The 22251-nt window shown below is 34.4% G+C and overlaps 1 protein-coding gene across 1 annotated transcript in view; it reads right to left on the bottom strand.

Moving 5' to 3' along the window:
- LOC143922542 (tetratricopeptide repeat protein 39B-like) overlaps positions 1–21135 on the bottom strand; it is a 40839-nt gene extending 19704 nt beyond the window's left edge. The window contains exon 1 of the mRNA XM_077445809.1: positions 21083–21135. The gene's annotated coding sequence lies outside the window, so the exon portion shown is untranslated. The remainder of the gene's footprint in view (positions 1–21082) is intronic.
- Positions 21136–22251: the final 1116 nt, after the last annotated feature.

Below are 22251 nucleotides of genomic sequence, written 5' to 3'. Positions count from 1 at the left end.
TGAAATTGTATTTACCCCAAAAGAACTGGGTAGAATCGTAGTATTCTCGTGTATTATCCTTTATGTATTAAACGAGCAAATTTTATTTATGTAATCGTATATACATATATAAAATTGTACATATGTACATATATAAAATTTAATGTCTGTCTGTCTCGTATAGGCTCCTAAACCACTCAACCGATTACGATGGAACTTTCATGATTTGTTGTATGCATGTCCGGGAAGATTACTGTGAAAAAATGGCCCAAAAACGGGAACGGAAACGGGAAAAACGGGAATGAGTGTCATTGCAACGCAATAATTTCAAATGTTTTCGCGTCTCGACCTGCGTTGTTAGGGTAAAATAAACAAACAATTGAATTATTTCAAATGTATTCGCTGCCTGTGTTTATCCAACAAATGGGAACGGGAATTGCATGCGTTATGGCATTGCAACGCATGCCGGGTTCAGCTAGTCTAATACATAATTTCGAAAGAGACTTTGTATGGAAGGTTTGTTGGGAACATCGAAAATAAATCAAAGTTTCAATGGCAAATATATCGACTTCGTCGAATATTATTTTTTTTTCGATTCAAATAAATTTAATAATAAAAAAAAAAAATTAATGTTTACTATGTATAAGATTGTTTTGTCATGTTTAAGTTGTTTATATTAGAAAATCCGAGCGAAGCCGAGTAAAACCTCTAGTATTTAATAAAGTGATATAAGCTGATATTGATAGTTACTCTGTCAGGGCTTGTAAGTAGATATACATAGATTGTAATTAATTATACATACATATATTCATAAATCAATGACTTCCACATCAATCATTGTATTATTGAAAAATCACAATAGGAATTAATTAACCGTCCATTGAATGAGAAGATAATAGTACGACACGATTAGATTGCATTATTAAACTATTACTGGAAATACAGACTAGCTATTACATGAATGTTTAGAATATAATTTTTAAAATATACTAATATACATATATACATATGTATGTGGGTTTTAGTTTTCTACCGTAGAATAATGAATGTATGAATGATTAAGTTGACATGCATGAGTTGAAAAATTTTCGAGTTGTCATCTTGTTACGCCATGCACGTCCAGCCGGGAAAGGTGTTTCTTCAGGTTATTGTCAATTCGCACGATCGTATTATTTTGACAAGTTTCTCCTACATTTATTCAAACGTGGCAATAACCATTTTCAATCACTGTCAAACCATGCAAGGAAAATATATCAATTTATGGCCATTCTCAGGATAAGAGCGGCCTCTCTACGCGTCTTCTCATTTCCGCTCATCACCTTATGTTCAGTGGATGGAGCTACTTCACCGACCGCCATGAATTGACTTTCAATTGATTAAATAATAATTATTTAATATTATTAATGCATGTTCATATTTTATTATTATCTTATTTCATATTTTATTAGTATCTCCCAGTTGGAATATAATCCATATAACCTGGTAGGCTGGTACCAACTATCGTTATAGTTGAAGTGTATTCTAAGTTGTAATATATTTATGACTAGTAAGAATATGTATATTCCGTCTAACCGATGTAAGTTGATTCATATGGCGAATTACATACCAACTGGTCAAAATATATTACATACAACTGAAAATACACTTCAACTATAAGTTGGTACAAGGTTAGATGGAGAGGTTAGGTTTTAGTGAAAACGTCATTCGACTAGTGAATTGAATTCAAAAATGACATTTTTGTTTTGAACACAACCTTAGAGCTGTCGTAATACCGGTAATCATTAACTTTATTCATAATACCTAGAAAATATTAACGCATTATTGAAATCTAAAGCATTCGTAAAGACATCAGAGCTGTCAAAACTCAACTGTTATATTATAATTGACGCACATCGTTGAAAGCGTATTTACGCATGTAGAGATATAGTTTACTAGTTGAATTGTATTCAAGTATGAATGACCTAAACCGCCATTTGGAATATATTACAACTGAAAATACACTTCGACTGTATAAATAAGCATATACGTATATATCTATATATATATAACATCATAACGAATGATCCAAAAGGTGACGCGGATGTTGATTGTTATTTTTTATTTTTGGAAATTTTGGTCATTTATGTACATACATATGTATGTATATACCTAGGGGTTCCAAAAAACCGCCCGAAATAAAAAACCGGTTTTCGGTTTTTTTACAAATAAAAAGCCGGTTGGCCGGCTTTCACCGGTTTTAGAAAAATACGATTTTTTTTTAAGTTTTTAAGATTTTTTAAAAAAAAAAATGTAAATATGTATATATGTATTTGCATAATATATATCTATATTATGCAAAAAAAAAATTTTTTATAAATTAAGTTATAAACATTATGAACTTTCATAAGATCATTACTTTATATTATTATTACAAATATTGCAAATAATACAATTTGTATTATATGTACATATATCACAGTCGTAAAATGGCAGATCCTAAATACGCACATATAATTAAATGATTTAAATAAGCTACTATCAAGAATATATTATTTAAAAAATAATGTGTAACCTCGCAGAAAAACTATAATTGTGGAATCGTGAACTTAATATTAAGAACTGCTGAGATTCAAAGATATATTATAGATAAAGAGATTTCAAAGTTGTTTTTACGCATCTGTTTTAGCTTAAAAAGTCCAAAAGCAACCGTTGCAAATTTCGGAAACAAATTCATTTGAAACGGCAAATTCATTTGATCACATTTTAAATCCATAATAAAAGTAGGTATGTGGCCTCAATATTTAAAGGGCAGTTCCTTCGAAGAAAAATCAATTATATTTCGGAAACTCCTATGCATTTTTCCATAAATTATTTGACTACTTTTTTTGATGTTTTCAAGTAAAAGGATTTTCGATACCGTGGGATTTGCGATAGATAAGGATGCTTTCTATACCTGAAGTTGGGTAGGTCAATGAAACTACATACTTTCAAAAATATTGTATTGGTTTATGAACTGATCCATTACTAAATCTCAAAGAAACCACTCAAGAAAGAGAGTAATGTAGCTTTTTTTGGTTCGAAGAAATATACGCCTATTACCTAAGAGCGTTTATACACATTTATTTTGATCTTTCATAGTAATTTAAAATTCATAATCGTTAATTTTGAGGAAAAAAACATTAATTAAAGAAAACTTTAAAAAGCCGGTTGATCGAGCCAAAAAGCCGGTTTTCGGTTTTTTGAAAAATGGTCAAAAAGCCGGCTTTTCGGTTTCGGTTTAAGCTGGCTTGGAAGCCCTAGTATATACCTATATATACTAACATCATTAGCTTACTAAGAAAGTGGCCTTTTTGTAAAAGGTGAAGTTTGTGTTTTTTTCGACCATTCGAAGAAATTGGAGTAATGGAAAGTTGTATGTAGAGAATATTAAAAACTTTGTAGAGATTATATATTATGTAATGTGATAATTTTATGAAAAAATTCCTCGGTTCGGGCCTGAGGAAATGTTTTAGGTACATTCTTCGGGTCGGATGATCCTGCCACAATCTAATCATCAGTTTGACAGTTAAAATGTGCAAGAATGATAGTCAAATTGTACAACGGAGTTAGATTACAAACTCAAAAGCATGACTCAGAAGAGTGCAGCTGAGTCATCCATCAGTTTATGACGACGACGATGATTCGATGGCTGTGAGATGCATGTCAGTACGTAAACGCCGGCTTTCGATTTTGAGAACTGAAATTTGTAATTTTTCAGAAAGAAGTGAAAGCGTAATATAATATCCACCGTGTTGTATTTAGAAGACCCACAAGAGCCGAGACGAATTGAAAGTTCGACTGAATGGAAAACGTTTCACGCCAAAGTGGATCAATTCCAACCATAAACACGTATTTTGGCACATTGGCACGTTTCTAAATTTAATATCACTATTTAGAAATAGACGGTGAGGTCAATAATTTCATATCGCTAGTGGATTTAATTCACTTATTGCAATGAGCTAAGTGCGTGGGCTCTCGCATGTTTGTTTTTAAAGTGGCCTATTCATTATGGATACATATCGAAATCATCAACTATTATGTATATGCTACAGTGAAAGCATATTTCAAGTGAAAATATATTTTCACCAATTCAAGCAGTGAAAATGTATCAAACAATGAATTTACAACGTTTAACTCTATAAATTTAACCCTAACAACCCAATCTTAAATGAATAGGGCCAACCCTTACTTAACCTAACCTATCCTAACAATCTAATCTTAAATGAATAAAACCAACCCTGAAAATGTAACTGGTTATGATTATTTAAAGTGAAAATTTATTTTCACTTGAAATATAATTTCACTGTGACATACATACATATACATATGATTCGCATTATATATACATAGTTCCTTTATGCAAAAAGCAGAGTTATTTCGGTTGGAGTGCTGCAGTACCGCAGTTTCTATGGATGAGCCGCTCCTGTGTTGGAGGCGATTCAATTTGACTAAATACCGGATCTAAATATTTGAGATAAGATCTCAGTTGATGTATCAAATTGATAGTTGGTCTTAAGTAGATGGCGTGCAAACTCGTTGGATTGATTGGGTCTACCTGTCTTGACAGAACTCATGGGTGGAGTCAACGAATTCCCCGTCATACCCCCCCCCAGTTCGAAAATTAATTAATTAATTCGAAAAATATTTTCCATTCTCCTAGGAGTACACGTACAGGAAGGAGATGGATACGATACGATAAAAATACTACGTGTAGTATTTAAACCATATGTTGTAGTATTTAAACATGCGTAATATTGTCGAAATTGTAAAAGATGTTTGTAGTGCGCAGGTCAGGTTTAGGTGCATCTCTCGCTCTATCGCACACATGTACTCGGATATACTTTTCGCACGCATGAGGCTAGTTCTCTTACCATTCTGCTATCCGGATATTTAAACATGCGTAATATTGTTGAAATTGTAAAAGATGGTTGTAGTGCGCAGGTCAGGTTTAGGTGCATCTCTCGCTCTATCGCACACATATACTCGGATATACTCTTCGCACGCATGAGGCTAGTTCTCTTACCATTCTGCTATCCGGATATTTAAACATGCGTAATATTGTTGAAATTGTAAAAGATGGTTGTAGTGCGCAGGTCAGGTTTAGGTGCATCTCTCGCTCTATCGCACACATGTACTCGGATATACTCTTCGCACGCATGAGGCTAGTTCTCTTACCATTCTGCTATCCGGATATTTAAACATGCGTAATATTGTTGAAATTGTAAAAGATGGTTATAGTGCGCAGGTCAGGTTTAAGTGCATCTCTCGCTCTATCGCACAAATGTACTCGGATATACTCTTCGCACGCATGAGGCTAGTTCTCTTACCATTCTGCTATCCGGATATTTAAACATGCGTAATATTGTTGAAATTGTAAAAGATGGTTGTAGTGCGCAGGTCAGGTTTAGGTGCATCTCTCGCTCTATCGCACACATATACTCGGATATACTCTTCGCACGCATGAGGCTAGTTCTCTTACCATTCTGCTATCCGGATATTTAAACATGCGTAATATTGTTGAAATTGTAAAAGATGGTTGTAGTGCGCAGGTCAGGTTTAGGTGCATCTCTCGCTCTATCGCACACATGTACTCGGATATACTCTTCGCACGCATGAGGCTAGTTCTCTTACCATTCTGCTATCCGGATATTTAAACATGCGTAATATTGTTGAAATTGTAAAAGATGGTTGTAGTGCGCAGGTCAGGTTTAGGTGCATCTCTCGCTCTATCGCACACATGTACTCGGATATACTCTTCGCACGCATGAGGCTGGTTCTCTTACCATTCTGCTATCCGGATATTTAAACATGCGTAATATTGTTGAAATTGTAAAAGATGGTTATAGTGCGCAGGTCAGGTTTAGGTGCATCTCTCGCTCTATCGCACAAATGTACTCGGATATACTCTTCGCACGCATGAGGCTAGTTCTCTTACCTTTCTGCTATCCGGATATTTAAACATGCGTAATATTGTTGAAATTGTAAAAGATGGTTGTAGTGCGCAGGTCAGGTTTAGGTGCATCTCTCGCTCTATCGCACACATATACTCGGATATACTCTTCGCACGCATGAGGCTAGTTCTCTTACCATTCTGCTATCCGGATATTTAAACATGCGTAATATTGTTGAAATTGTAAAAGATGGTTGTAGTGCGCAGGTCAGGTTTAGGTGCATCTCTCGCTCTATCGCACACATATACTCGGATATACTCTTCGCACGCATGAGGCTAGTTCTCTTACCATTCTGCTATCCGGATATTTAAACATGCGTAATATTGTTGAAATTGTAAAAGATGGTTGTAGTGCGCAGGTCAGGTTTAGGTGCATCTCTCGCTCTATCGCACACATGTACTCGGATATACTCTTCGCACGCATGAGGCTAGTTCTCTTACCATTCTGCTATCCGGATATTTAAACATGCGTAATATTGTTGAAATTGTAAAAGATGGTTGTAGTGCGCAGGTCAGGTTTAGGTGCATCTCTCGCTCTATCGCACACATGTACTCGGATATACTCTTCGCACGCATGAGGCTGGTTCTCTTACCATTCTGCTATCCGGATATTTAAACATGCGTAATATTGTTGAAATTGTAAAAGATGGTTATAGTGCGCAGGTCAGGTTTAGGTGCATCTCTCGCTCTATCGCACAAATGTACTCGGATATACTCTTCGCACGCATGAGGCTAGTTCTCTTACCTTTCTGCTATCCGGATATTTAAACATGCGTAATATTGTTGAAATTGTAAAAGATGGTTGTAGTGCGCAGGTCAGGTTTAGGTGCATCTCTCGCTCTATCGCACACATATACTCGGATATACTCTTCGCACGCATGAGGCTAGTTCTCTTACCATTCTGCTATCCGGATATTTAAACATGCGTAATATTGTTGAAATTGTAAAAGATGGTTGTAGTGCGCAGGTCAGGTTTAGGTGCATCTCTCGCTCTATCGCACACATGTACTCGGATATACTCTTCGCACGCATGAGGCTAGTTCTCTTACCATTCTGCTATCCGGATATTTAAACATGCGTAATATTGTTGAAATTGTAAAAGATGGTTATAGTGCGCAGGTCAGGTTTAAGTGCATCTCTCGCTCTATCGCACAAATGTACTCGGATATACTCTTCGCACGCATGAGGCTAGTTCTCTTACCATTCTGCTATCCGGATATTTAAACATGCGTAATATTGTTGAAATTGTAAAAGATGGTTATAGTGCCCAGGTCAGGTTTAGGTGCATCTCTCGCTCTATCGCACAAATGTACTCGGATATACTCTTCGCACGCATGAGGCTAGTTCTCTTACCTTTCTGCTATCCGGATATTTAAACATGCGTAATATTGTTGAAATTGTAAAAGATGGTTGTAGTGCGTAGGTCAGGTTTAGGTGCATCTCTCGCTCTATCGCACACATGTACTCGGATATACTCTTCGCACGCATGAGGCTAGTTCTCTTACCATTCTGCTATCCGGATATTTAAACATGCGTAATATTGTTGAAATTGTAAAAGATGGTTGTAGTGCGCAGGTCAGGTTTAGGTGCATCTCTCGCTCTATCGCACACATGTACTCGGATATACTCTTCGCACGCATGAGGCTAGTTCTCTTACCTTTCTGCTATCCGGATATTTAAACATGCGTAATATTGTTGAAATTGTAAAAGATGGTTGTAGTGCGTAGGTCAGGTTTTGGTGCATCTCTCGCTCTATCGCACACATGTACTCGGATATACTCTTCGCACGCATGAGGCTAGTTCTCTTACCATTCTGCTATCCGGATATTTAAACATGCGTAATATTGTTGAAATTGTAAAAGATGGTTATAGTGCGCAGGTCAGGTTTAGGTGCATCTCTCGCTCTATCGCACACATGTACTCGGATATACTCTTCGCACGCATGAGGCTAGTTCTCTTACCATTCTGCTATCCGGATATTTAAACATGCGTAATATTGTTGAAATTGTAAAAGATGGTTATAGTGCGCAGGTCAGGTTTAGGTGCATCTCTCGCTCTATCGCACAAATGTACTCGGATATACTCTTCGCACGCATGAGGCTAGTTCTCTTACCATTCTGCTATCCGGATATTTAAACATGCGTAATATTGTTGAAATTGTAAAAGATGGTTGTAGTGCGTAGGTCAGGTTTAGGTGCATCTCTCGCTCTATCGCACACATGTACTCGGTATACTCTTCGCACGCATGAGGCTAGCTCTCTTACCATTCTGCTATCCGGATATTTAAACATGCGTAATATTGTCGAAATTGTAAAAAAAGGTTGTAGTGCGCAGGTCAGGTTTAGGTGCATCTCTCGCTCTATCGCCCACATGTACTCGGATATACTCTTCGCACGCATGTGGCTAGCTCTCTTACCATTCTGCTATCCGGATACGGGTCTACCAGTCTTGACAGAGTTTATTTTTATAGAATGTTAAATTACAGAAAAAGGCGTGGTCAGGGGTGGAGTCATGGGTGGAGTCAACGAATCCCCCGTCATACCCCCCCCCCCAGTTCGAAAATTAATTAATTAATTCGAAAAATATTTTCCATTCTCCTAGGAGTACACGTACAGGAAGGAGATGGATACGATGAGATAAAAATACTACGTGTAGTATTTAAACCATATGTTGTAGTATTTAAACATGCGTAATATTGTCGAAATTGTAAAAGATGGTTGTAGTGCGCAGGTCAGGCTTAGGTGCATCTCTCGCTCTATCGCACACATGTACTCGGTATACTCTTCGCACGCATGAGGCTAGCTCTCTTACCATTCTGCTATCCGGATATTTAAACATGCGTAATATTGTTGAAATTGTAAAAGATGGTTGTAGTGCGTAGGTCAGGTTTAGGTGCATCTCTCGCTCTATCGCACACATGTACTCGGATATACTCTTCGCACGCATGAGGCTAGTTCTCTTACCATTCTGCTATCCGGATATTTAAACATGCGTAATATTGTTGAAATTGTAAAAGATGGTTGTAGTGCGCAGGTCAGGTTTAGGTGCATCTCTCGCTCTATCGCACACATGTACTCGGTATACTCTTCGCACGCATGAGGCTAGCTCTCTTACCATTCTGCTATCCGGATATTTAAACATGCGTAATATTGTTGAAATTGTAAAAGATGGTTGTAGTGCGCAGGTCAGGTTTAGGTGCATCTCTCGCTCTATCGCACACATGTACTCGGTATACTCTTCGCACGCATGAGGCTAGCTCTCTTACCATTCTGCTATCCGGATATTTAAACATGCGTAATATTGTTGAAATTGTAAAAGATGGTTGTAAAGCGCAGGTCAGGTTTAGGTGCATCTCTCGCTCTATCGCACACATGTACTCGGTATACTCTTCGCACGCATGAGGCTAGCTCTCTTACCATTCTGCTATCCGGATATTTAAACATGCGTAATATTGTCGAAATTGTAAAAGATGGTTGTAGTGCGCAGGTCAGGTTTAGGTGCATCTCTCGCTCTATCGCACACATGTACTCGGATATACTCTTCGCACGCATGAGGCTAGTTCTCTTACCATTCTGCTATCCGGATATTTAAACATGCGTAATATTGTCGAAATTCGTTGTGTATGTATCCGGATAGCAGAATGGTAAGAGAGCTAGCCTCATGCGTGCGAAGAGTATACCGAGTACATGTGTGCGATAGAGCGAGAGATGCACCTAAGCCTGACCTGCGCACTACAACCATCTTTTACAATTTCGACAATATTACGCATGTTTAAATACTACAATATATGGTTTAAATACTACACGTAGTATTTTTATCTCATCGTATCCATCTCCTTCCTGTACGTGTACTCCTAGGAGAATGGAAATATTTTTCGAATTAATTAATTAATTTTCGAACTGGGGGGGTATGGGGGGTATAACATTATTTAAAATGTTATACTCGAAATTTGATACGTGAAACATTGCGTGTCAAATTTTTACCCATCTGTACTGATTCCCACGACATTCAATAGTTTTTCGTTATGGTAAAGTAATAATAATTGTCTACAATTATCTATATAACGATGTTAAAATAAAATGTCTTTGAAATATGTAATTGCATAATTGGCGACTTTGAAAGCGAGGAAAAAGAACATTTAAATTATGTGAGTTACTTACTAATTTAATTTTAATAACAAAAATACTAAAGGGGGCCATTGTCTAACATTTGCATGTGGGCCCAATTTTTCTAGCTACTGATAATAGCTGAATTATGTTTGTTTGTGGTAACGCTATTATAGTCGATCCGATGTATCGGGAGATTTATGAGAAACGAGCATGCTGTCGCCTTCGGTGCAATGTGTTGTGCAACATTGTAAGGACGTAAACTAGATTCTTTATTTTTTTTTTAATTATTTCTTATTTAACTATATAATATTATTACAATATAATTCAATACAATGTCTTTAATAATATAACTGTAAGTTTTGAAGTCTATAACACGACGTTGACAATTACTTTTAACGTCTAAAAAATATAAATTTCTAGTAATATAAAATATATGTTTCCATAAATCAATTAATAATATCAACAACTTACGTATTTTATATTGAAATTTTATTAATGTAAATATTTCAAAATACGAAGTACGAATTTTTCTGGGGCATATATTCATCATTTGGAGATCCCTGTCATTAATTAATTTTAAAAAATCTGCAAAATCAAATTGTGAAATGATATTGAGCAAGAAGTTTTATGCAGAACTACACAATGTTTAAAAAATATTAGCCTGCAGGAAATACTTTTGTAAATACAGTTTGTTTGTACAGTCGAGAGGTAGTATTTTGTTTATAAAATAGGGGGGGGGGGGGATTGTTACCGGAAAGCATTCATCAATATGATTTTTACATTTTTATACTAGCCTTACAGGTAAACCCCAATGCGCCTTCTTGGTCAATTACAAACAATACAGCATTTTTAGTATACAAGTCGCCGAAATACGAGACACTGAAAACTCCCAATTTAACGATCTACGACATCTATGAATTGTACATTAATCATACTCAAATAGTAGCGACATAATAGGTAGGAAGGATTTTATCCAATTTTTAATCGGGAACCGTTTTAACAATGAAATCAGAGAAAATTGGCAAACTATGATAGGAAACGATCGACCTGGAGTCACAAATATCCAGGTCTGACCAGCAGCACTACAGATATACTCAGAAAAATTCTTTTCAATCGAGGTCAGCTCATGGGATCGAACCCGGCGCCTCTCGGTGTTAGGCAGGTAAGCTTAACGACCGAGCTATGCTGATGGGTTAGTATTGGGAAAAAGCTGCCTTCAAAAGTACTCTGATTTAAATACCGGCCATTAGTTGATCACCCGAATTAGAAATATTTACATAGATATTCCGATACATAGTTCCGATTTTCGGGCACTTGGTCTTAAAAAGGTTCGTCGCCGCTGAATTATGTTATAAATACATATGTACATATACTGTATCTGTTTTCGATTTGGACAAGTCGCCTCTGCGTAAAATAGCACAATGGTTTAATAGAGTGAGCGATAATGGTGGATCCACTTTCTCCGGCCAAATATGACCCACAGACAGACGAACTGACATGCTGCACGAACGAAAGAAAGTGTCTGAGATGAGAAAGAAGTGAAGGTGTGTGAATCATGACCCGTTTGGCAGCGAAAATAAATGCAAGAAAAATTGATGCGATCGGTACTATATAGTCGAAAAGCACTCGTGCAACGGGTGTCATGTTAGATTATACTGAATTTAGAAGTGAGTAGTTTTGCAAAATGATTCAATAAACATTTATGATTAGTCACCGGACCCAGAAGGTGCCGCGTATTGTTCAAAGGTTGTAAATGCATTGCTTAAGGTTTGCCGAACCTTTTTTACAAAGGATTTACAACAATGGAACAATGGATAGCACTGTGACTATCCTACCTCTATTTATGATTATACAGTCGGGCTTGTTCAATACTAATATACATACATATATATATACATATATACGTACCAGTGGCGTGCGGTGACTTTTCAACCAGAGGATGCTGTCCAAAATACGACCAGTTAATTTTTTTCATTTTTATTTTATTCTTCTAAACATTGTCATATTTATATTTATTAAAATGTCTTTAATATGTTTTCGTTTTTGAATGAATATTCAATATTAGTGTGGGTTTTTGGACTCTTAACAATAATCTCTTTTTCATTATATGGTAGAGAAGCATTTTTAATTAAACAATTTTCAATTATTATTAACAACGGTGATAAATCCACTTGCATTGTTACATTGGCTATTTATATTTAGGGCCATAATAAATAATAATTTAGGACGTAATAAATTACAATAAAATAATAAAAGTAAATAACTTTGGACGTAAGGTACGAAATATCAATCAACGAATCAAGCGAAAGTCCATACATAAAAAGCGAATCAAGTCCATACATACGCAAAAGGAGATTTTGCTTCCAGAGCAAGTGTCGCGCGAGCGAGACGACTGTAGAGTCGTCTCACTCTTGCGCATACGTAATAGTGACAGCTCACTTGTGCGCATGCGCAAAAGATTTGTAGAGAACTTCAGCATCCAAGGCGATACGAGCTTGATGGGAAACAAGCACCGGTCGCGCAGACGGATACGGCCTTTTAATGGGGATGCTCGTTTATGTCAATTTTGGATCAGACAAAAGATCGTACGTATCATAATCACGTAATCAAAAATAAATGAAAGAGAAATAAAACTAAGAAATTCAGAAAACAAACGATATGAAAATATTTTTGACGTAAATTTTAAGGAATGGGCAGCATCCACAGCATCCATGGACGGTACGCTACTGATACATACATACATATTAAATCGTTAGTTCGTCACACTGGTTGTTCGTAGAGACGTTACGCCGACCGTGATCCGGCTTCATGTTTATTTTTTTATTTAATAACTGGTGGTGCTACCCGGCTTCACTCGGTAGATGGAAATGAAATAAAAACCATGAAAAAATATTTAAGTATATTAAATACATTTATTTAATGCGCAAGCTATTTTATTCTAATGAGCAAATGGTTCGTTTTAAAAAGCAAAGCTATTTTCTAAATACACCATTTAATCGTAACCGTATCGAACTACTAATTAAGAGTGACACACCAATACCCAATGTATGCAGATCTGATACACAGTGTTTGTATCTTTGCCTTTTTCTCAAAATTGGGTTAGGTCTGATATTTGACAAATCTGTTATGCCAAATGCGTAAAATTTATTATTTTTTTTATATGTATCCATGAATAAAAAATAATGAAAAGTTCAATCAAATATAATGATTAACATGAGCTGTATTTGTACTCTTGAGATATCCAAAAAATAATATAATGTAAAAAAATGATTTTTAAAATCGGAATTTATGTCGTATTTTTTATTGACTCATTTATAATGAATAATTTTAACAAACCAATGCCTAAAATATACTGGCGTTTTTATCTTTGACTGCATTTAAATATATGATAGTTGCTAATTAACGAAAACATTGTTTATTAAACATGTACATGTGTATAATTAAGATTTAGATATGTTCAATTTCTGTAAGTCCACCTAGAGAAGGAGAGGGGAAGGGGGGTATTACTATATTACAAAAAAAATCGAAGGATATAATTTTTCAAAATGAGCAGCAAGGGCGCAGACACACAAAGAGGCACGCCGCATTTTTTTTGATAGTTTTAAACGAAAAAAAAAACGCTAGCACGCATAATCTATGCTATGACACCCAGGCCTAAAATTCTTGTATTGAAATAGGTTTGACAGTGATTGACAACGGTAATATTTGAAGAAATGAAGGAGAAATTTGTCGAAAAAAAGCGCCCTGCGGGTTTTTCACCACATGAGGCTGAGAACGCGCCCGAGCCGTTCGACATACTTATATATTACATGCTTATGCATGTATGTATGTATATATCAGAGGAAAGTTCGTTATACACAGTATCGTTCACTCGCGTTATCATTTTAAATTTCACTACGCACGTACATATATTACCATTCACTTTTATATCGGGTCAAGCGCTCTACCGATTCGGAGAGAACGAAAAAAAAAAAAAAATAAAAAAAAAAATGGATGACAAATCATTATTTAAGTATCATTTTTTATTTCCGATGATCCACTTCTGGCAAGCTTTCCAAGTTCGAGGGCTCTTAACGGATCTGAGAGAATTCAGGAGTTGCCAGATTACGGAACGTGGATAAGTGATAGATGATGATGTTACCCAACGAGATACATATACATACAGCATGAAGTATAATCGAACCGGTTATTACGAGGTTCAAGGGTCCAATAATATTTCCTCGTAATTTCAGTGACGGGTTGATTCGCTGCACTTTTTTCAATCAGTTAATATGCTTGTACGCGTAAATAGACGGATTAAGGTCTGTTCATACCAATCAGGCACGAACCGACAGCAGCAGATATCCTGATTTTTCTAAGTGGAATTTTATTTAATTCTCATATAAAGACAATTTAATATATTATCCCTATTAATTCAATTCAGATTCGTGTAAATACGAGTAAATAATAGTACGAGATTTTAGCTCGCTCGCAATTTTACCGATTTAAAATTCAGCACACTTCCAATTAATCCTTTTAAACGAAAACAAAAAATAGTGTGGCCAGAACACTATCCCAATAAACATGTTTCAATAGAAAATACTCAATATAAAATAGTATTGGCAGTGGGAAAAAATCCCAAGTGAAACTACGTACTTTTGACTTTTGATTAGAACTGGACGACTACTTAGAGATTTGAAAGCTGAAAAGTACTACAAATGAAAGATAAAATACCCGACTAAAGATTCCAATATTCATTTTGAACCGAAAATTGACAGATTTTGTGACATCGACCGAACAACACCAAGATATTGAAAAATCGCGCGATTTAAAAAACACATATCTCCGAATCTCGAGCCAATCAACACTTTTTATTACATACCTCCTTTGCATTTCACATGGCTTTCGTGTTAGTGGTCATTTTTTATATCTCTTATCTCTTATTTACCAGATTCGTGTTCACTGGGCATAGATCTATAAGAAAAGTCATATCTCGTCTCTGAACCAAAAAAAGTCGTCATTTGTCGAACATGTTATTAATAACATTGCGATCGTCCAAAAGACAATTTTTGCCATGATAATTACGAATACGGAATATTTGGCACTCGAGTTCTTGTTAGTATGATAGTTATCGTTAGTATGATGACTTTTTGGCTGTCAGATGTTCCGTTATAGAGATTTTAGTGACTTTTGGGCGAGTGAACTTTGTGACCAATAATCACCGAACCGAAGTATCATATAATCATCTCCGTTTTTTATGAAGATTTTTAATAAAAAGCGAAAAAAAAACAGAAAGCCAATGCGACAGGTTATGAATTCAAAAATGTACAGGTGAATACAAAACCAAATCGCTGATAATGCACAAGTAGCCAATTAACGACTTATTATAATAACCATTTATAAATGTATATATTTTGGGATGCAATAAAAAATATATAACTTAGTATTTATTTAAATAATGCCCGGAAATTATGAATATTTTCGTATTAACTATACGTAGAAATCGCCAAAATTTGTCTCGGAAAAAATTCAATACATGATAATCGAAGCCAAATACATTCATAAGTAGCATTACAAATAAGGAAAATGCATGCAATGGCATTATCGGAGGCCTTTGCAACCACTTGAATTTGCACGATCCTCTTTGTGCACGGTTTTGAAAAAACACGGTTGAAAAAATGCAAACCGATCACAATGAATTTAATATATTTCTTATTTTAAGTTTTTATTATTACATTGCCAGCTTTATAATCTTTAATACTGCTGGTCACATTTGGATATTTGTGACTGAAGTTGATCGTATCATATCAGAATTTGCCAATTTATCTGATTTCATTGTTGAAACGGTTCCTCCAGCAAATTGGCTAAAATCCATTCTACCCACTATGTCACCACTATTTGAATATGATATATGTACATACAATAAAAATTATGTAGACATTTAAATCCATAGATGTCAAAATTCAGCGACTTATGTAGGTCATAAAAAATGCTGCAATGTTTGTAATTGGAAAAGAAGGCGCATTGGGGTTTACTTGTTAGGCCTTCATGGTATACACAGGGTTGTAGAATAGCCGGTACGCGTCGGTACGGCGCCCTGCCACCTTTTATCGGCACCGGTACGCGACCCGGCATAAAAATTTCAAAAATCAAAATAGTATAAAACTTTAATTATTTCGAAAAGTTTTACCACTTTTGCAATATTTTTCACCCAAGCTCGATGACAAGGAGCACTGTCATGCATAAAAATTCTGTCAGGATCAAGGATACTACCAGGCTTTATGTGAGGCACCAGATGTATCTTTAGCACATTTAAATATTGGTCCCCATTAGTGGACCCATTAAAGAAATAAATGGGTTCTGGATCTTTTTTCGCTTATGACGGCTCAAACCATTGTCTAGGGTGGATGTTTAGGTGAGGGTAGGTAGCGTTCTCGGAGGCTGCGACGAACAAACAAACGGCTTGAGTCATGAACTGAAGGATACATTCATCGTTCGAAGATTCCTTTGAGGATACACTCGATGCGTTTTTTGCATAATGCAAAAAATGTGCAAAATCGAGCGTACCGGCACCTCAAAATTTAGCACTTCACCACTGGATATACATACATATATGTATGTAAATAAAACTAAAATTAATAAAAATGCGTACGTATGTATGTACTATCGAAAAACAGAAGTTAACTAATCGAAATGATTTCATCGTCGGCAGTCTACATTATATTCACAAATATTTTGAAATCAACATTACTTAGGGCGAAAACACACTGCGATGAACGTGGCACATGGTTTTTTTCCATAGTTTTAAACGAAAAAAATGTGACGTGCCTTGCACAGATTCATGGCACGCATCGTCCCAAAATTAGTGTTTTCGGTAAAATTGTATCCTTATATTTATCCTTGCTTGACAGTGATCGATAACGGTGTATCCCATATTTGAATAAATGTAGGAGAACCCCCACAGCGGGAAGCCAAGCACACGACGTGCCGTTCTTCCCTGTGTGATTTCGCCCTTAACGCCTATATGTAAGTATAACTTGGTCGACAAATTGTGGTTACAGGCCATGCGACGAAAGAAACATCTAGCGGCAATCATTTTAAACGATGTATTCCATATTTGAAGAAATATAGGAGTACTTGCCGTCGTTTCACGTGCCACGTTCCTTGCTGTGTGTTTTTGCCCCTTACTCATACTGTGCGTAATTGTTAAAGTGAAACAAGGTTTTTGAGCTCTTTTTCCTATTATGCTGTACATTAACATTAGAATAATATAATACTATGATTACTAACAAAATCAAATAAAAATTGTAAAATAGAAAATGATCGGTAGATCAGTAGCTATTAAAATAGTTTATCATAGAACCGAATTAATTGCATTTTGAAAAACTAGCAGATGAGCTTCATAAGAAGAGGTTAGCCAAGGTGCCGCTCATTGTTCCATTGTTGTAAATCCTTTGTAAAAAAGGTTCGGCAAACCTTTAACAATGCATTTACAGCATTTGAACAATACGCGGCACCCTCTGAGTCCGGGCTTTATTCATAAGTACATATAGGGGGGAGGGGGTTATTAAACTAAAAATATATTTTTACTACGAGATACGAGAATCAAACAAGATTGAATCAAGAATTGGTCAAATTCTTTTTTTTGCTCTCTTGCTTTGTAGGGCAATAGTGAACCATTTTTTGTGCATTAAAGAATCCTGGCCGCCGACCTCTTGTCATGATATAAATATATTTTCATTCGTCATTTTAATTAGAAGAATGTGGTTAAATTAGCAGCTCATAAAAAAAAAAATGTAAATTTAAGATAGCCTTCAATATTGTCAATATCACTAAAAATATTCGGTAAACGCAATTAAATATTATAAATGGAATTCTTTGAACAACGATAAGTAATTCCATAGACAATATATATATATATATATATATATATATATATATATATATATATATATATATATATATATATATATATATATGTATATATAATTAAAAAATATGAAACGTATTAATGTTGATATCTATTTAATTTTTATAAAAAACATTGCGATACAGATAAAGAAAGCAATAAATAATTCAAGAGGGTGATCGATTTTAAAATAAGAGTAATTATAAATTAATAATATATGTATATAAATACATACATTAATGTACGATTAATAGCGTAAAGTTACAATTTGAAATGTGATGTACATATACTATATATATAATATATTAATAATTCAATAGGCCTTGATTGGAAATAAAATAAGATATTAGATGACAAATGTTGTGCAAAATCATTGAACGACTAATAATTACAATATATTTATGTAAATGCATATGTATTTGTATCTATTATTACGAACACAAAGCATTGTAAGTACGTACATTGTTGTAATATCATTATTTTATTATTTTTGAATAGCCGACATCAAGATAAGGTAATAATATCTCTCATCAAAAGACACCAACGAGAGGGAAAACATCAACGATAAAATTGTTTATAAATCGGCACAATTGGAATATTGTGTCATGAAGTTGTATGATTTGTTTTAAATGCAGAAAAAATTGCCGGACACACTATTTTTTTTTCAGATTAATAATTAGAATGATCAAAGTCCGCTGATTTTACATCTGAATATTGCACGGTTCATATCTTTACGATAAAAAAATAAATAAACACAAAAATGACTGATTCAGGAATTGAAAAAGCTATATGTATTTACATACATACATATGTATGTAGATTTTAATATGAATTCATTTGATTAACAGTTCGATTATTAACATACATACACATAATGCAATTATGTTATTCTATTAATAATACAAGTTTTAATATACAACACAATCAAAATGAGAATGTGAAGTAAAATTTTAATTTAATTTATTTTTTAATTAATTTGTATGATTGTATGTAAATATATGTACATAAGTAAGTTCAATTTTATAAATTTAGATTTATTACAATATTCAAATACTTCCGATACAGAAAATGATCTCAATATAAATGTGAAATTTAATTAATAAGATAATAGAGAATTTTAACGGATAAGGAAATAAAAGTTTATAAAATTTTCAACATATATGTACATTTTTCTCCATTTCATGAAAAAAATTAATCAAAACAAGTAATAATAATGATAAGTTAACATAAATAAATAATCTACTACATACAAATGTACATATATAATATAATATGTACAGGGCCACCAAGAGAAATCTCGGGCTCTTGGAAAATTTAATTTTTCAGGGCTTATAAGGCAAACTTATATAAAAAGATCTTCTAGATATGTTTTTAATATGCAAAAAATCCATCAGAAATATTAGAAAAATACCTATATGTTGTTTGTTATTTTTTTTGATTATTGAATAAGAAAGTTTGATATGAAACAGGTACGATTTCACATGGACACAAAGAATGCGTGGATCAACAATTAATAAATATGTATTATTAATGTAGATTAATATAATAAAATATCAATATCAGTCAGTCGGGTGTTCCGATATGGGGCCCCTCAAGTAGACCGGGCCCTGGAACTTCTCCCCCTCCTCTCATCGGGCCTGAATATGTACATAGCCAGCAGTATGGCTCGGTGGTTGCGTTTATGTTTAGCACCAAGAGCTTGCCGGGTTCGATTCCATACTAATCTTTAATGCTGCTGGTCAGAGTTGGATATTTATGACTCCAAGTCGATCGTTTCCTATCACAGTGTGCTAATTTATCAGATTTCATTGTTGAAACGGTTCCTCTATCAAATTGGCAAAAACCATCCTACCCACTATGTCACAAATATCTGAATTTGATTTAAATACAATATGTAAAAATTTATGTACATGTTTAAATCTATAGATGTCTCTATGGATTAATTAATTCATTGTTGTTTAGTCTCTAGAAATACAGCGATTTATGTAATATAAAAAATGCTGCAATGTTTGTAATTAATTGTCTAAGAAGGCGCATTGGGGTTTAACTGTTGGGCCTTCCTGGTATATATATCTTTATAAAATAAAATAAAATAAATAAAAAAATTCTATAGCAGCCTATTTTTTTTTGTTACCTTATTTTTATTGATTTTCTAATAAACTTTTTTTTTTTGTAGTCTACAACACATTCTTGTGAGTGTGCTTTTTACACAATTTACATATAATATTTAAAATTAAAATATAGAAACCGGCAGAATTGAGCCAAACTTTGGATTTTAATCTGGAAACAAATAAAAAAAACACCACCCCTCAAATAGTAAGAACTATATATATGTAAGTTTCTACAGGAAAAGTATATTTGGGTAAATTTATTTTATTTTAATAATAATAATATTGTGCTATGATATTTTTTTAAATCGTATTTACGGTTAGCTGTATGAGTATTGAGTTCTTTGGATTTTTAATGGATAAAGTCTTAGTGATGTATGTGTGTCGGAGATGTTATCCAATTTCCGTAACAATGGGCTTCCAAATACATAGTCTAGTTTCAAAAATCGTGTAATATTGTATGTGCATTTAATAAAAAATGATTCTTGTACAGATTTCGAATTATTTTCGAAAAAAAATTTATGGAAACCCGATTTTCTCGATTGGTTTCAATTCATCTATGGTCATTAGGGCTGTATATGAATGGCTACAGCTCAAGTTTCAGTTGCAATAAATGAAAAACATAATATTGAAGATGTTATAATACATACTAACATTTAATTTGCACCGATCTTTTCTCAAAAATCCATTCCATTACCAATTCAAAACGCATTGCTTGTAAGAGAGAGTTAATTTTTTTAACAACTTTTCAGGAAACATTACATTTTGAACAAAGGATTTCGGAAAACCCTTAAGAGCTCATTCAATGACAGGATTCTATATATAAGCAGACAAGTAGAGAGATGGCAAAACGGTATATTATATGTACGAATACGTACATGTGATGGATTAATTAGATACATGACACAAATATAAAGGTAAATATAGCAAAATCAAAATGTCACCGTTGTATGAAAGAGTTCGTAATTCATGTTTCAATGTATACAAATGTAAATATCAATAAAATCAATCGTGTCAAACGTCAACTCACACGCACAGACGTCCTCGCGGCTCGACGACCGCGACTTGACTGAAGTTGCAACTGACGCGTTACAATATTTACACAATTTTGCGCAGTGTGGCAACACTGGTGGCCAAATGTCAGAATTAAATCATATCGTGCAATTTTGCCAATGCCGAAGCGTTTTCGCGACATATTTTCAGGCTTGTAAAGCAGATCATTAATAGAATTGTCTCTCGGAGTGCAATTATTGATCGTCTCAGTATGCCAAAGTTGAACATCGCTAGTAATTTGACGTTTGTTTGACAGGTCTGATTTTAGTATCGGGGTCGTTGTGAACGTAGCGCTTTCGTGTACGGCCATGTACGATATATCAAGAGATGTATTCTAAAATTAATTAAATCAATAGAGGAAATGTTACATTTGCTGAATATACAATAACTATTGGTCATGAATAGTTATTTATGATACGTTAGCATTAGCATGATGGTTAATACATTGCGATCGCCCAAAAAACAATTTAAGTTAGTAGTGAATAAAAGGACTATCAAAAAGACAAGTAGATATTTATTAATTCGGTGATTATTGGTAACTAAGCGCTCGCCCTAAGGTCACTAAAATCTCAATAACAGAACATCTGGCCGCTTAAAAGTCCATCATACTAACAAGAATTCGAGTGCCAAATATTCCGTATTAGCGATTTTCATGGCAAAAATTGTCTTTTGGGCGATCGCAATGTGACTAATAATCCAATTACCATATTCATTGATGCTAAACGATTATTACTATTTAACTTTGAGATCTATAAATAAATTAGTATTTTTCGATAGTTTAATTTAATTTGACGAGTTCTAGTGGTGCAAAAAGAAATTTTATATGTACATATGTATAATGTAATAATTTATGGCAAAAATAAGGAGGAAAAAGTTTTTTTCGGCACGTTTCAATTTAGAACGTACGTCCCGTTTTGAAGAGGAATAAATACGAAACGCACGGCAAAAATTATGTGCGGAAATTTTTTTCGGAATAGTCTATGTATGTATACATATGTACGGAAAGATCGCTTATGCGAAAATCCTTCCGCAAAGTTTGTGTCTATTTTTCAGTAGTTATTTGGTGTATTTTCTTCTTTCGAAAAAAGTATTTTATAAAATTATTGAGCACACATGCAGTTTAAATTTAAATTTGTTTCTAGTTCA

Source organism: Arctopsyche grandis, chromosome 2, assembly GCF_051622035.1.
Source record: "Arctopsyche grandis isolate Sample6627 chromosome 2, ASM5162203v2, whole genome shotgun sequence".
In the NCBI taxonomy this organism is placed as follows: domain Eukaryota; kingdom Metazoa; phylum Arthropoda; class Insecta; order Trichoptera; family Hydropsychidae; genus Arctopsyche; species Arctopsyche grandis.
Note: the sequence above shows the minus strand (reverse complement) of the source record. Positions and strands in the feature narration are given on the sequence as shown.